Here is a 13,877-nt window from a genome sequence, read left to right as displayed (position 1 = left end):
CATTCGATGATTCTATGATTCTGTGATTCTGACTCCCAAAGCTAGCCAGAGCAGTGGAAATTACAATTATTTTTCATGGAAATGACTGCAAATTAACTCAGAACAAGAATATTCATTCACTTAACTGACAACTAATTTTGAAATAATGAATGCATTTAAAAGTAACACAGTTTTTAATTGCAAACTTACGAAGGGAAAAATAAGCACCTTGCTGAATAAATTGTTCATTCTGAGTGATTCATCTAGATCTAATAACTAACCATCTCTACAAATATTGTCACAAGGCATAATCAGCTGGTATAAAACACCAGAAAGAAAGAAGCCACAAAAAATGAAATGCTATTACTGTAGTTTTGGTACCGAAGGACAGACTTTATAATGCTCTAGAAAACCCTCCCTAGCTGCAGATGCCCCTGCAAGAGCAGAGTTTAAATTGCATTTTGCTGCCATTCGTCATGGCTGAGACCCACACAGCTCAATTAGCTTTTGACCCTAAAGGCAGAGTGAGGCGCTTATTCTCCCCTCCTCTCATTTTCTCCTCCTTCTCTTTGGAAACCCAGAACCAGAAGAGTGGGGGAGAAGTCTCTGACCCAAATTGCTGCGTGAGCAAAACCTACGGGCTAAACATTGCTGCTATATATGGGCTGGGGGAAAAAATGATGGGCCTGTCTCAAAAGAGCCCCCAACCATCATGTCTGAGAGCTCCTCTCAGGCGTCCTCAGCCTAAACATTTTATGGAGCGGCTGGTCAGAGGTCACCAACTGTCAAAACACAGCACAAGTCACGCCGCACGCCAGCAAGGAAACTAAGCAGACAGCAAAGGCGGAGCTCAGGGGCTGCACTTCTTAATGTGTCCCGCAAATGGTAAAGCTGCCCTTAAAGAGTAGACAGGCTTTTTCCCCTAAATCTTTCTGATTTTTACAAGTTGAGCTCAAAGTTAAGGGGGCATGAGTTTTAAAAGATCAATGCACATGTGGAATTAAGACTATTCTAAATGTCTTTTTTTTTTTTAATGGAGGGAAACAATCACCAATCTTTGAACCACCAAATTTAACCAGCAGCAAACTCCAAAGCACCAGGTGGTTTCATAAACCCAAAGGTTCATAAATCTTTTCTTTAAAGTTTCCAAGTTCAAAAAAGAGCTTGTTTTCTTTGTGGTTATTTTTCAATTTTTCTCCCTCCCGCCCCCTTTCTTTCCTGCCTTTGGGTGGATGACCTGCCAACCCCTAACAGCCTTTTAAGCTCGCCACGTCAGCTCCTGCTGATGCTGCTGGAGACAGGCTGCCCGCTCATGGGGCAGCGGGCTGCGGGCATGAATTCATCCGCCGGGAGGAATCACTGGGAAAGGGGTTGCACAGGGGAGCCGAGGTTTCTATTTTTAAACACTGCCTGTCGTATAGTTCAAGAGTGTGAAGAGTTCAAGCGTTCGGTGAATCTGTTCTCCCCGCTGCTTGGGCTGTTAAAATAGTAATAAATAATAATCGAGGCAGAAGAGCCAACAGTCTCCTTCATCTACAGCCCACAGGCCATATACAGTCCACGGGGACAATTCGCCTCTCCTGTGGGGTAACCTAGGAGACTGCCAGGTGAAGGCAGGGGAATCAGGGATAGATGAATCACTGGTAGCATTTGTTTGATGTGGACCAAGGCATCTTCAGGAAAGGTGGCAGCTGGGAAAAAACTTCCGCTATAACCAGAGCAAAACATCTGCCCTGCACCTTTGCTTCTGCTGTACGTGAGTTACCACTGAGAAAGGCAGCTGCCAGGCGTAGCATGAGCTCTTCTCACAGTCAGAACCTGCTGGTAACTGTTCTGTTTGCAGAAACATACATAACCCCTATATAGGGGTTTACCTGTGCACGTATGCAGTGGAGCACGTCAGCAGTACGATTCAGGAAGCACCAAACCTTCAGTAGTTTCTGTGATGTGAGAACAGCAGCACTACCATATGCAATCCTCCTCTAAGATTAAGAGAAGTCAGCCAGAAACTCTGGGCACTGCTCATTTAGATGCTACTCTGTAATCAAGACACATACATACACGTGATCCTCTAATCTTCTGAAACCATCAGAAAATAAAGCAGCAAAGATGGAAGAAATGGTCATAGACATCTTGTTTCTTTGTTTCCTAATTACTCCTCTAAAATTACAGCTCACTTTCACACATGCCTCAAATCATACAATCACAAAATCCTTCATGTTGGAAGGGCCTCACAAGTCACCCAGTCAAACCCTTCACAGCTTCTTCTGCTCCACATGTTCTCCTGCAGAAAGGCAGCATGGAGAGAGCATTGCCAAAACAGCTGTGGAACCACTAACTCACTTGCTTTACCTAAACCAGACAGATGGAAATCCTCAGCCCATTACCACCTCTCTTCTTCAGAAAGAGAACCCAACACAGAGACCCACATATGACTCAGTAGAGACTGGTCACACACAACTTCTCAACTCTATCACAGGTCTGGGTGAGGGTAGGTTATTAAATCCCCAGCCAGCTGATGGGTGAGGGTGTTGTCCAGTCAGATTCAGTACAGAAATTGCATTACATCTCCTTAAACATGACTTAGTTAATAATAACATTCCTATAAAGCCCTCAGATAAATATCACCCACTTTTACTGATGGAGCTAATGAGGCAAAAATGTTGTGGAATGTGATCAAGGCCACACAGGAAGCCTAGATCAGCATCAGAGCTGGGATTACAGAGCACAGGCTTAGCCTAAATTCTGTAGCCCCTTCTGTGGCTGACTATCCAACTGCCCACCTCTGTGACCTGAGCCACTAGCTGATGAGGCATGGCATTGGCCCAGGTACGTGAAGCTGGGTGAAGCAGTGGTTTAGATATCAGAACAGTCACCCAAGCATTTGTTGCCAGTCCTTCACCTGGATAATACTCTTTCCTCTGGAATGAGTGTTTCTTACTTTTTCTGGGAGCTTGCTTTTGCCCACTTTCATCTCACGTCTTTATCCACCTCACGTATACAAACATATACATGTTTTGCCAGAAAATCAAATAAAATTATCACTTCGGTTTTTAAAGGGCAACAAGAAGAACTTTCATGTTTCTCATGTTTTATGCTGTTGTAACTGCATTCGATCCAGTCCCATGAGCAGACCCACCAATAATAACGACTAAATCTCCCTTCCTTTTATTTTGTAGTCTATTTAGGAGCTATTTGGAGCTGTAACCACAGTTATCCAGACAGCTCTCACCACATCCATGTGGCATTATTTACTCAACCTCCTGATTCATTAAATGTATTTCCAGTTCCTAAGAGGCTTATTATTATTTCTTTGTGGCATCTTCATATTGATTATAATTTCAAAATTCTCTGTTGGAGATCAGTGAGTATCCACTAAATTAGGTGACAGTTGACGCATATAAATCTGAAACACTGCAACTATTTGCTGTCTACTACCATCAGAGTAATAAAGCCATTCCATCTCTCCTCATTCTCTCTCCAGAGCTAGCTCTGATTCTGGGTCGAACTGCAGGAAAAGAACCAGGAGAGTAGACAATGGGTAGACAAGAGGCCTAAAGCTAGCTAGTTAGCAACAGCACATGCGGCGTCTAAAATCTTCCAGCATAGTGGTCAGCAGGACAGAACAGCTATTCTTTTCTACTCCAGCTCCTACAAAACTTGGATCCAGTCTTCCCTTAACTTAGGAGCATTACAGTATTGTTCTCTTGATCCTGTATCTCTGAGAATTATGGACCTTGTCGAGAAACAGCTCTCAGGCTAAACAGAAGAGGTTTGGGGATTCATAAGCAGAAGGCAACCCTATGATGGATGAGTTCAAACCATAGACTCCTCAATAATAGAAATCATGCTCCACATTTCATAGTGATGCCTGACCATCATGTTTCTCTGGATTCATTAGTACTCACACAAAGTTAAAGGCAATTGTCAGATACAATTTTTTCTTTCTCTTTCTTTCACTGGCAGATCTGGATTTGGCAGTAGGGGTCCATGGCTGTGCTAGTATCTTAAATACCTCTAGCCCTGATTGTCCTTAAGATGACCTGAAAATATTTTTGGGTTCCAAGAGCAGCAAGCCAATTCCCAAGCTAGAGTCCTCTGGGCAGAACGCATCACATCAGTATATTGTATCAACTATTTTTTGAAGTATATTAAAATATCCAGTCCTTATCATTTCAGCCTTAAATAGACTTGTCTAGTCATATATTTATGAAGAGTCCCCTCTCATTCTACCATATGCTGTGATAAAACATCTGAGCAAGACCTCAGACCTGGCAGAATGCAAACTGGATCTTGGTGGGATGAGGCTTTGATATGAGACTCATTGTTTAGAGTCATCCAGCAACCTAGAGAGCTGATACCCTGAGGGAATGATGCACACCTCTTCTTTTTTGCAAAGATTGGCTCATGGCAAACAGCTTCAAGGAAACGTGACATGTAATTCTTATCCTGCAAATATATATATATAATTATTAATAAAGATTTGTTTGATTGATAGCATTTTTCAGTTATTAGCAGTGAGATAGATAGATAGATAGATAGATAACTATTCTTAGTTTTGCTAGATCCCTGTGTTGACTCTGCCAAGATTAAAACAGCAGGAGAAGGCAAAATAATACTGCCAATAGTCAAAATTCTGAACTAAAATCACCAATTAAAATGAGTTAAGAAGGATTTGCCAGAGAAACAAGTATATTTCAGGTTCTTGAACAGTGGATCAAAGTGACAGGTAAATGATTCCCCTATTATCTGCCATGTTCATCCAGACAACATTCATTAGTACCAAGATTATAAATGTGTCAGAAAATACTTACTTCTTTATAATCCTATCACTTCTTTGCAAGCCCTATCAGTGTTGTTCCAAACAGTAGGTTTCAAAGTAAGGACCTGAAAGTTGGTTCTTTCCTAAATGTACAGGAGTACACTTTAGAAGGGGAGCGGTATCAAGCTGCATCCCACAGATGACACTAATTCAGTATCATACCTAGGAAAAGACCACAGCAGTTTTCTACACCGGCCATAGGATCATGTACCCCAAGTGCATCATGACCCACTGAAAAACCTGCTCCAAGTGCACTTGACAATGTGCTAAGATTAGCTGGCCTTCCATTAACACAAAATACAGTAGGAAAGCAACATGAATCCAAGGGATGGGGATAAGAGCAGCTGGATGACTCATTTCATTGTTTGTGTAGAACCTTACTCTGTCAAAAGCACTACAAATCAACATGAAGTGGCCTACTAATTTTTCCTGTACCTTCAACTGAGCTTGACAGCTGATATGTGGAGTAAGCCTCTGGATTAGACTTGTGTGCACACACGTTTGTAGGGGATGTCTCTAGATATGCATATAGCTAAAGAAAATGGCAAGAAATTTCTGGACTGATCTAGACCATGTGTCCAGAAGCAAATGAGGTATGCGTGTGAGTTGCATGCAAGTATGTGCGTTATTACACCTAGATACATGAACACAGGTGGCAGACTAATGGGTTTTGGGAGGGTAAATCTCTGTCTTGCAAGCAGAAAGTAGAGTCTTTCTCATGTGGTGTCACAGTAGGGGAGCACCTGAAGGTATATGGAGTTGAGACAGGAAAAGCAAAGTCAGTCCAAATGAAATAGAGTTGCATGATCTGTGGATGATTCTGCAGGATTTAAAACAGAGATGTAGAATGAAGTGTATGTTTTAGCTGCAGAGTTTCTGCACATGACTTATGCCTTTAGATACAGGAAAGTCATACTCCTTAAGGTCACAGAAATAGTCCCATTTCCAAAGGTATTAGAAGATACAATGTTAAAACTCTTCCTGCAGAAATAGCAACATATGCACTATTGATTTTATCCCAAGCCTCTAGAGCTAGTGCCACAATCCCTTAGATTTACTACAAAACAGAAACATCAGGGCCATCTCCCTACAGAAAACACAACAACTGGAAACACTAGCAGTATATTTTTCTGAAGGGATTTAGACTAACTATGGACTTTTTTCTTCCATTGTCATTTTAAGGCATGTGTGTGTGTGTAATCCAGTCCTGGACAATGCGAAAGCAACAGTGTCTGCTTTTATTCAGAGGCTAGCAGGCCTTTTTGACCTGATGTTCTTAGGAAAAAACCCTCAGACTAATCATATGCCTCCAGAAAATGTTCAGTGCAGAGCACTGTCATAGGCCTGTCAGATAAGTTCGCTATATCTCTTGCTGATTGATCGTTTTTCTCTTTTTTTTAAAAAAAAACAAAAAACAAAAACAAAAACCCCTGCAGATTTCATTTCAGAAAGCAAAGGGCAATTTGAAATTCTCTCCAGTTGACAAGGATTTTTTGTTGTCTTTTTTCCCCCTCCCAGATTCATGTTCTGAATAGAAGGAAACAGAGACAGAAATAAGACAGAGAGAATTATATTTTAAAAAAAAAAATGCCTTTAAAAGATATGAGGGATCTAAATTTAAAACCTTTTTGAAGTGAAAGGTGGCTGGAGGGAATGTGCAAGACTAGTCAGTTACTGCTGGCATGTTTACAGCCTTTGAAGGTTCTTCACATCTCACTCAGTGAGAGCAGTTCACAGCAGCTCTATCTCACACTAAGGTTTTAGGGGATTAACCAAGTCTCTATTAAAGCAAAGACCTGCAGTTTCTATTAGTGCCAATGTAGCTACAAAACCTTCACACTTGGCCATACATGGTAGAGAGTAAAACTGGAGCACAGCAAAAATGACTGGCCACTTCGTTTTTCCATTCTTGTGATCATTACTATTTCTAATAAGGATTTATTTCTACTGACACTGTTTAATATGAATGTTGTTTGTTTAGTTTTTTTAACAGCCATAGATATCTGGCATGCATCCAACCATGTAGGAAAGAAGCTTTTGTGAAAGATAAACTGACTACCACAGGAAGAGTTTTGGAGATTACATTATCTGATTCACCTAGAGATGATTTATCTCCAGAACAAGTCTGCTGTAAACTGAAAAAAAAACCAACAAACTTCTGTGACCTGGTCATCCTATTTCAATCATTTGGAATCCTCATCTCACAGCCACCTGGAAATAACGGATCCAGCTACAGGAGCTGTCTACAAACTCAAGAGCCACAATGGCAAAATGTACTGCAATCTTCTACCACCCTCTTTCTCTCACAAAATTTTGCAAGCCAACATGCAACAGCTTTTTGCTCCACTGTTATAAAGACAAGAAAAAATAGTAAAAAAACAGAGAACTTCTATTCTACAGTCATCTTTAAGTGTAACTTGTCTCTCTTTCTCCCAAACACTTACGAAATAGTTTTTTATTATAAGATTTAGAGAAATATTACAGATTAGAAATCGTTAACATTACGTTTGCATCCTCACAACAAATGTGAAAGTAAAAATCTATTACTTTTGATGCAGATGTCTCCTCCACTTTTTAAAGATTGACTTAAAGGTTCATAAGGTTAAAGATGTTGACAGGATACATGTGCAGAAAAGGAGAATTTTTGTAGAAAATTTGTGGCAGGTTGTTGAGGGTTTTTTAAAGGAAACAATGTCATAATATAAGTAAAATTTCAATCCTTTAATGAGAATTACTTTTAGTCTATAATGTTAAAAAAAATGTAGCTACCTCTATTTAGCACATTAATTTTTATGAAGGATAGAAACTAGTTAATTTTACTGACTAAGAACAATTGATCTTTTCTGGTATCTACAAGGTAGGATGGAATTGATGTGTTTCACAGGTATAAAGCCAAACACTCCTGAAATATTCCACAGGGAATATTAGCCCCAAGCTTTGAAACTGGAGCCAAACCAGAAAATCTATGGGGAGAAAGTGATGCAAAGATTGTACTGCACTCCACTCCCTCCTCTTGGTTTGTTGTTGTGTTTTTGGTTTTTTATCCCAAGGAATATGATAACAATGTCAAAGCCTCCACCCCCTGGGAAAAGCTGTGTTTGAAGTAGCTCAAATAATAATTTTAAAAATCACACTTCAAAAAACTAAAGTGAAATACATAGATCACAATGAAAAACATAAAGAGATCAGAGATGCTTATGTGTAAGCTGCTTCCTCTGTCCAGAGGAGGCCAAAAAATTGATGAAGGGCTTAGAGGGGAAGGAGTGTCCAAGAGAGAGACACTGAATTGGTGAAGGGTTTAGAAGGGAAGGGTATGAGGAGAGGCTGAAGTCACTTGGTTTGTTCAGCTTGGAGAAGAGGAGACTGAGAGGAGATCTCATGGGGGTCTAGAACTTCCTCCCAAGGGGAAGAGGAGGGGCAGGCGCTGATCTCTTCTCTCTGGCCACCAACGAATGCCAGGAGCAGAGGGAATGGCAGGAAGATGTGGCAGGGGAGGGTGAGGTTGGCCATGAGGAAAAGGTTCTTGAGGCAGAGGGTGGTGGAGCACTGGAACAGGCTCCCCAAGGAGGTGCTCATGGCCCCAAGCCTGACAAGATTCCAGCAGCATTTGGCCAAGGCCCTCAGGGACATGGTCTTAATGCTGGGATTGTCCTGTGCAGGGACAGGAGTTGGACTCGATGATCCTTGTGGATCCCATCCAACTCACAACAGTCTATGATTTTATGAGCAGTGCAATGTCTCCCACGTCTTCAAGTTTAATGAACACACTGTACTGGACGGCACTAATGAAAGGTCTGGAGAAAACCAGGCAACCCTTCCCGTACCTCTTCCTGTCTACGCAAAAGCTCTGCCTAATGGAACAAGTCACATGGTGTATCTGATGTCACTGCCCTGGCTCAATCATGAAGCTACACCATGTCAGCCATTTCTAATGACTAGGCACATCTGATAGATAACAGCAACGTCATGACATTTCCATGATGACTTTGGCCTCAGCTTTGTAAATCCCACAAGATCAGGTGACAGATTGAGGATTTAGGAAATGAGTAAGAAAGCTCTAAAGGAGAAAAGCTGTGATTACATGCAAATATATTCATTAGAGAAGAGATTGAACAGAAATGCACCTTCAATATTTTTCAATGAATTTTTAAACATACAAATGTGTTGCAGGTGCGCAATTTAATGTATTTGACCTTTTAAGGAGTGGTTGGCAATGTTTGCTACCAAAAAGATTTTTTGACTATGGGTTTTTTTTCTTTTTCTGTTTAAAAATGTTTATTTCTAACTCTTCAGCTGTTTTAATTTTTATTAACAATCATTTATTTCTTCTTTGCTTATATTACTGGATGTCCAATGCAGCTATAATTTGTAAGTATTTAAGGTATAAGAGAATCCTACCAGATATCCCGGGATAGCTGACAACCTCTGCACAGAACATACGATGGCCTGTGCCTGCTCTATATATCTGTGTGCATTTCCATGTATTTTTCACCATGTAACGTATATTTCTTTTTAATAGCACAGAACATATAGTCACAGAATAACTCTTTTCACATTTTTTTCCACAAAGAAAACATTTTAGCTTTAGGAAGAAGGCAAATGTATTTTACTAAAGCAATTTCATACCGCTTCCAAAAATCTATGTCAATATTAATTTCTAGTTTGTGTTCAATAAATATGAAAAGCTCATTTAAAGCAACTACTGGAAAAATAGTTGTAATGAGATACTAAACAAGATTTTGAGGTTCCAAATTTCCTACGGGTCAGGTGATGCCCCATATACATACACCTAATCCCTTCAGCATTTTTAATTATTTATTTTTACTGATCTATTCGGTTTAGAGACAGTAACAAACAAATGAAGATAAGAAAATGTGTTATGTTTTGGAATCAGTAAGAGATACCTCTGACATTGAATGTCTCCTTGAAGAGAATTAAGTAAAGGTCACATTCTTTCAGTATCACTTCTATCCCATTGTGAAATGGAGAATTTTGAGCAGCAATCTGCTTTCCTCTCTCTGATAAGCGCACAGCTCAAAGTGAGATCCTCCCAAAGACGCAAGAATGTCAGCATTGATCTCTGCCTGCTACTTGGCTTTCAGCTATAAAATACCACACCCTGCAAAAAATTTTCTACTCACCTTTTCCTTTCCATTCAGTCCTTACATACACATCAGAAATGATCTGACCAAAGATTATTTCACATAAGGAGGAAAAAAGCATCTTTAGGAAGAGGCACTTTTTCTAAAGCACAGAACAAAATCCCCATTTACCATTTTGAGATACTATCCAGTGGTAAAACCAAACACTGCTTGCTAAAAAAAAGCAGATTTACCACAACATGTGGAAATACCACGCTATTGAAATGTGCTCAAAATGTCTGTGCACGTTTCAGTGCTCTTTTCAGTGTATTTCTAATTAAAAAATAAAAAAAATCCTCTTACTTCTACAGACTCTACTTCCACAAAGCATTAAGGAAATGTTTTTCCAGCGATGCATTTATCCATAGAATTTAAAAAATGCAAATATTTAAACCAGGTCACTATTTCTCCTATTCCTTACTTGTTAGCAGGAAAATTGCAGCCTTCTGATGGCAATTTTATTGTTTATTACCTTTTATTAAAAGGGTGTTACACAAATATAATACTTAAAATAATACCAATAATAACCTCGTCCACTAGAGAGTTCCACCGAGGCATGCCTACCCTAAGTAAACGCTTGAAACTCATTCTACTTTACCCTGAAAAATGATCAGCTGAAATCAAGATTTTATGGAGAATCACTTATTGATCATAGCAGAACATGGTCAAGGGAAATAAATCAGAGATAAAGCAAATGTATGGGAAAATAATCAAAAAACACGCAAACTGTCTAAAACACTGTGTTCAGCCTTTGGAGTTACGATGTTCAATATGCCTCAGAATCCAGGTTACTTCTTCCTGAAGCTAAAACAGAGGATTTCAGTGATGTTTTTATAGCAGTAACTGTGTTTTATAGGTCAAGGTGTGCAAATACTTACAAAGCCTGTAATACTTCTCCATTTGGACTGGACTGTAACTTACAGCTTCGGAAATCAGGTCAACTATGGCCCAGTACGTAATTCCATCATCCCAGTAGTAGAATAAAACTCAAACTGGTTAGACAGAAGAAGCTACCACAACTGCTCAAATCATCATCTGTACAACACTGGTCCTGGGAATCTATCCTAAAGATTTTTTGGAGGGTGGAGATTCTCCTCATTTGTCTTTACTTTTAAAATCACTAGTTGTCAAGCTCTGAAAAAGGAAAATTAGATTTAATGCATAGGATAAATAATATTGCAGCCACGTGACATGAAATGCTGAAGCAGCACAGGCTCACTCTGCCATTTCACATTGATACAGAAAGTTTTGTAGGATATCTTTGTCCTAGCAGATGTCAGATCATTATCATCCGACCTCCACCAGTTGGATAAATCTAGTATCAAGTATCAAGCCAGGATAAAGCACCATAACGTGTTCTCTCGGTAATTCAACTGAAGCGCCATAATGCAGTGATGTGTGATCCAGATCAAACGTTTACCGCCAGGTTATTTGATAACACGCAGCTACAGCACTAGTGAACACAGAGCCACAGATTTCAAACAACTTCAAGTATCAGGACCAATACATACTGCCTAGATTTTATTCCATCCTTTGTCAATTCCCCTGGTTTTTTTGCTATCATTAGCTGGAATTCTACTTGGGATTCACACTTAATATTTCATGGTGTACTTAGGCATATGTCATCATAGTGGCAATGTTGATAAATTATTTTTGAACCATGTTCTGCCATTTCATTTTAATGTCTGCTTCTGAAATCGTATGAAACCACACTTAAATTTAAATTAAAAGTAAACTGAAAATCTCCCAAAGATTTCCACCCTTTTTTTTTTCTCCATATGGAATCATTTTCCCTTATGTTCTTATCTATTTTTACCAGTCTTCATGCAGAGATCATACTAAGAAAGTACTCAATCCCCATTTTGCTAGTTTTGCTGATCCAAACATTTGGAGAGAATGCTTTTTAAATTCTCCTGTTCCCTCTGTAAAGAAGATGGAGAGGAAGAGTCATTGTTTTACAGAATCCTAGAAAAATCACTTGAATTTTGCACAAAAGTTTCATGGAGATTATAGGGAGTAATCAGAAAAGACAAAATATTTGTCATTTGAAACTATCTAGACTGAAAAAAATATTCTGTTTATGTTTCTCCTCAAAATGTATTTTTCACACCTATGAAAACTTAAAGTGCTCTGTGGATGATTTTGACCCAGATTAAATAGTTTTCTATCTTTCCAAAGCCAATCATCAAATGAAGTTGACTGGATAACTTTGTAAATTATCCTGTAAAAGGAAGATAAGAGCAACTATATTTTCTCTATTATGACTCCAAATTACATATGCAAAACAGGAACACATAAAACCTTTTGTTTCATTGCATAACAGGAGAGTCAGAGAATGAAATCATATGTAGGAATATTTTTCCACACATTCAGTTTTGCATGCTCAATCAGCTGAGTACATAATTTAGAGATCATCTTTTAAAAATACGGCAAAACAAAAAAAATTGGGTTTTCAAACTTCTGCTTTAACTAACATTCTGTTATTAAATACAGATACTTCCAGGTAAGTAAAAGACAAAATCAAGTTATATTACCCAGTCTTCAATTCACCTACTTAAAAAAAGTATTCTGCAAAGAACTATTCTCTTAGAAAACATTTTTAATCCCTCTGTGGCAGCTATCAATCAGACACAACACTTTGCATATCTCAAAAACTTTAAATAAAATAAAATGGAATAGAAATATTTGATCTTCCACAACTGATCAATAGTTCTTAATCAAAATATGACAGTCTAACTCATGGTTTGCAACCTGATATGAGGTGGAAAGATAAGCTTATTGAGAAATGAGCACTAAATGCTGGTTTTTGTAATATTGGTATGTCACGTGCAATGCCTACGAAGCATGAGGAATGAGCTAACAGTTGTATAAGAAAGTCTGCATATAGTAAGCCCTTCTTCTTTAAGGTATATTGTTCACACTGGGTGGTAACAATCTACTAATCTTCCTTCCAGAAAAGCTCTTGAAGATAAAAAGAATGTGATATTTAAAAAAAAAAACAACAACAACAAAAAATAATTCAATTACATTCCTAAGGCAAAAGTGAAAGACAAAGCGGGGTGGAACCATGCTGCTAATTACAGCTGTGCTTTGTCGTTCCTCAAGTTGTTCCAGGAGCTTTCCCCTCAGCAGCGATGACTGTCCAGCTATTTACAGTGCTCTCCTGAGCTGCTGTCGGAATTACGAGGTGATCAGGGGCCAGGATCAGCTTCTTTTACCAAGATGCAGGGAACAGTCTGAGAAGATGGGATGTCAAGTTCCGTATTACTTCTTTGGAGGATATAAACCCAGGCCACTTTCAAAAGGCAGAGGGGAGCACTTTCAGCTACTTTCCAGGGGTTTTTTCAACTTTTAAATAGAACCCAATTATTAATTTAAAAAAGAAACTTACCATTTGGACCTATTTACTTCTGGTTATTGTAACTTTTCTCTTCTTTCTCTTCTCTTCTCTCATCTTTGTTTTCTTTGTGGTGCTAGTAAGAAATGATGGTCTTCACTTAAAGGCAAGTCTGGGCATCAGGAATTTTGGGGTTTTTTTTCCCAAAGACTAACTGTGCAGCCACAAATAAACATCTTAACCTTTCTGTCAGTTCTCACATATCTTTGTTTTCTTTGTGGTGCTAGTAAGAAATGATGGTCTTCACTTAAAGGCAAGTCTGGGCATCAGGAATTTTGGGGTTTTTTTTTCCCAAAGACTAACTGTGCAGCCACAAATAAACATCTTAACCTTTCTGTCAGTTCTCACATCTGATAAAAGAACTTTACCTTTATATTTAGCTGCTTTATAGAGAGTTTCTTCTCTCCTTCTGCCTATGATTCTTAATTGCTGACAATTTTAATCCATTCATGTCTGTAAAGTATTTGAGGATTTCAGGATGAGAGGTGCAATAGAAAAGCAAAGTATATTATTTTGTGGTAGAATGCTTTAATTAAAA

This window comes from Antrostomus carolinensis, unplaced genomic scaffold (genome assembly GCF_000700745.2).
Source record: "Antrostomus carolinensis isolate BGI_N321 unplaced genomic scaffold, ASM70074v2 scaffold2507, whole genome shotgun sequence".
NCBI classification, from domain to species: Eukaryota; Metazoa; Chordata; class Aves; order Caprimulgiformes; family Caprimulgidae; genus Antrostomus; species Antrostomus carolinensis.
This window is presented reverse-complemented; position numbering follows the sequence as displayed.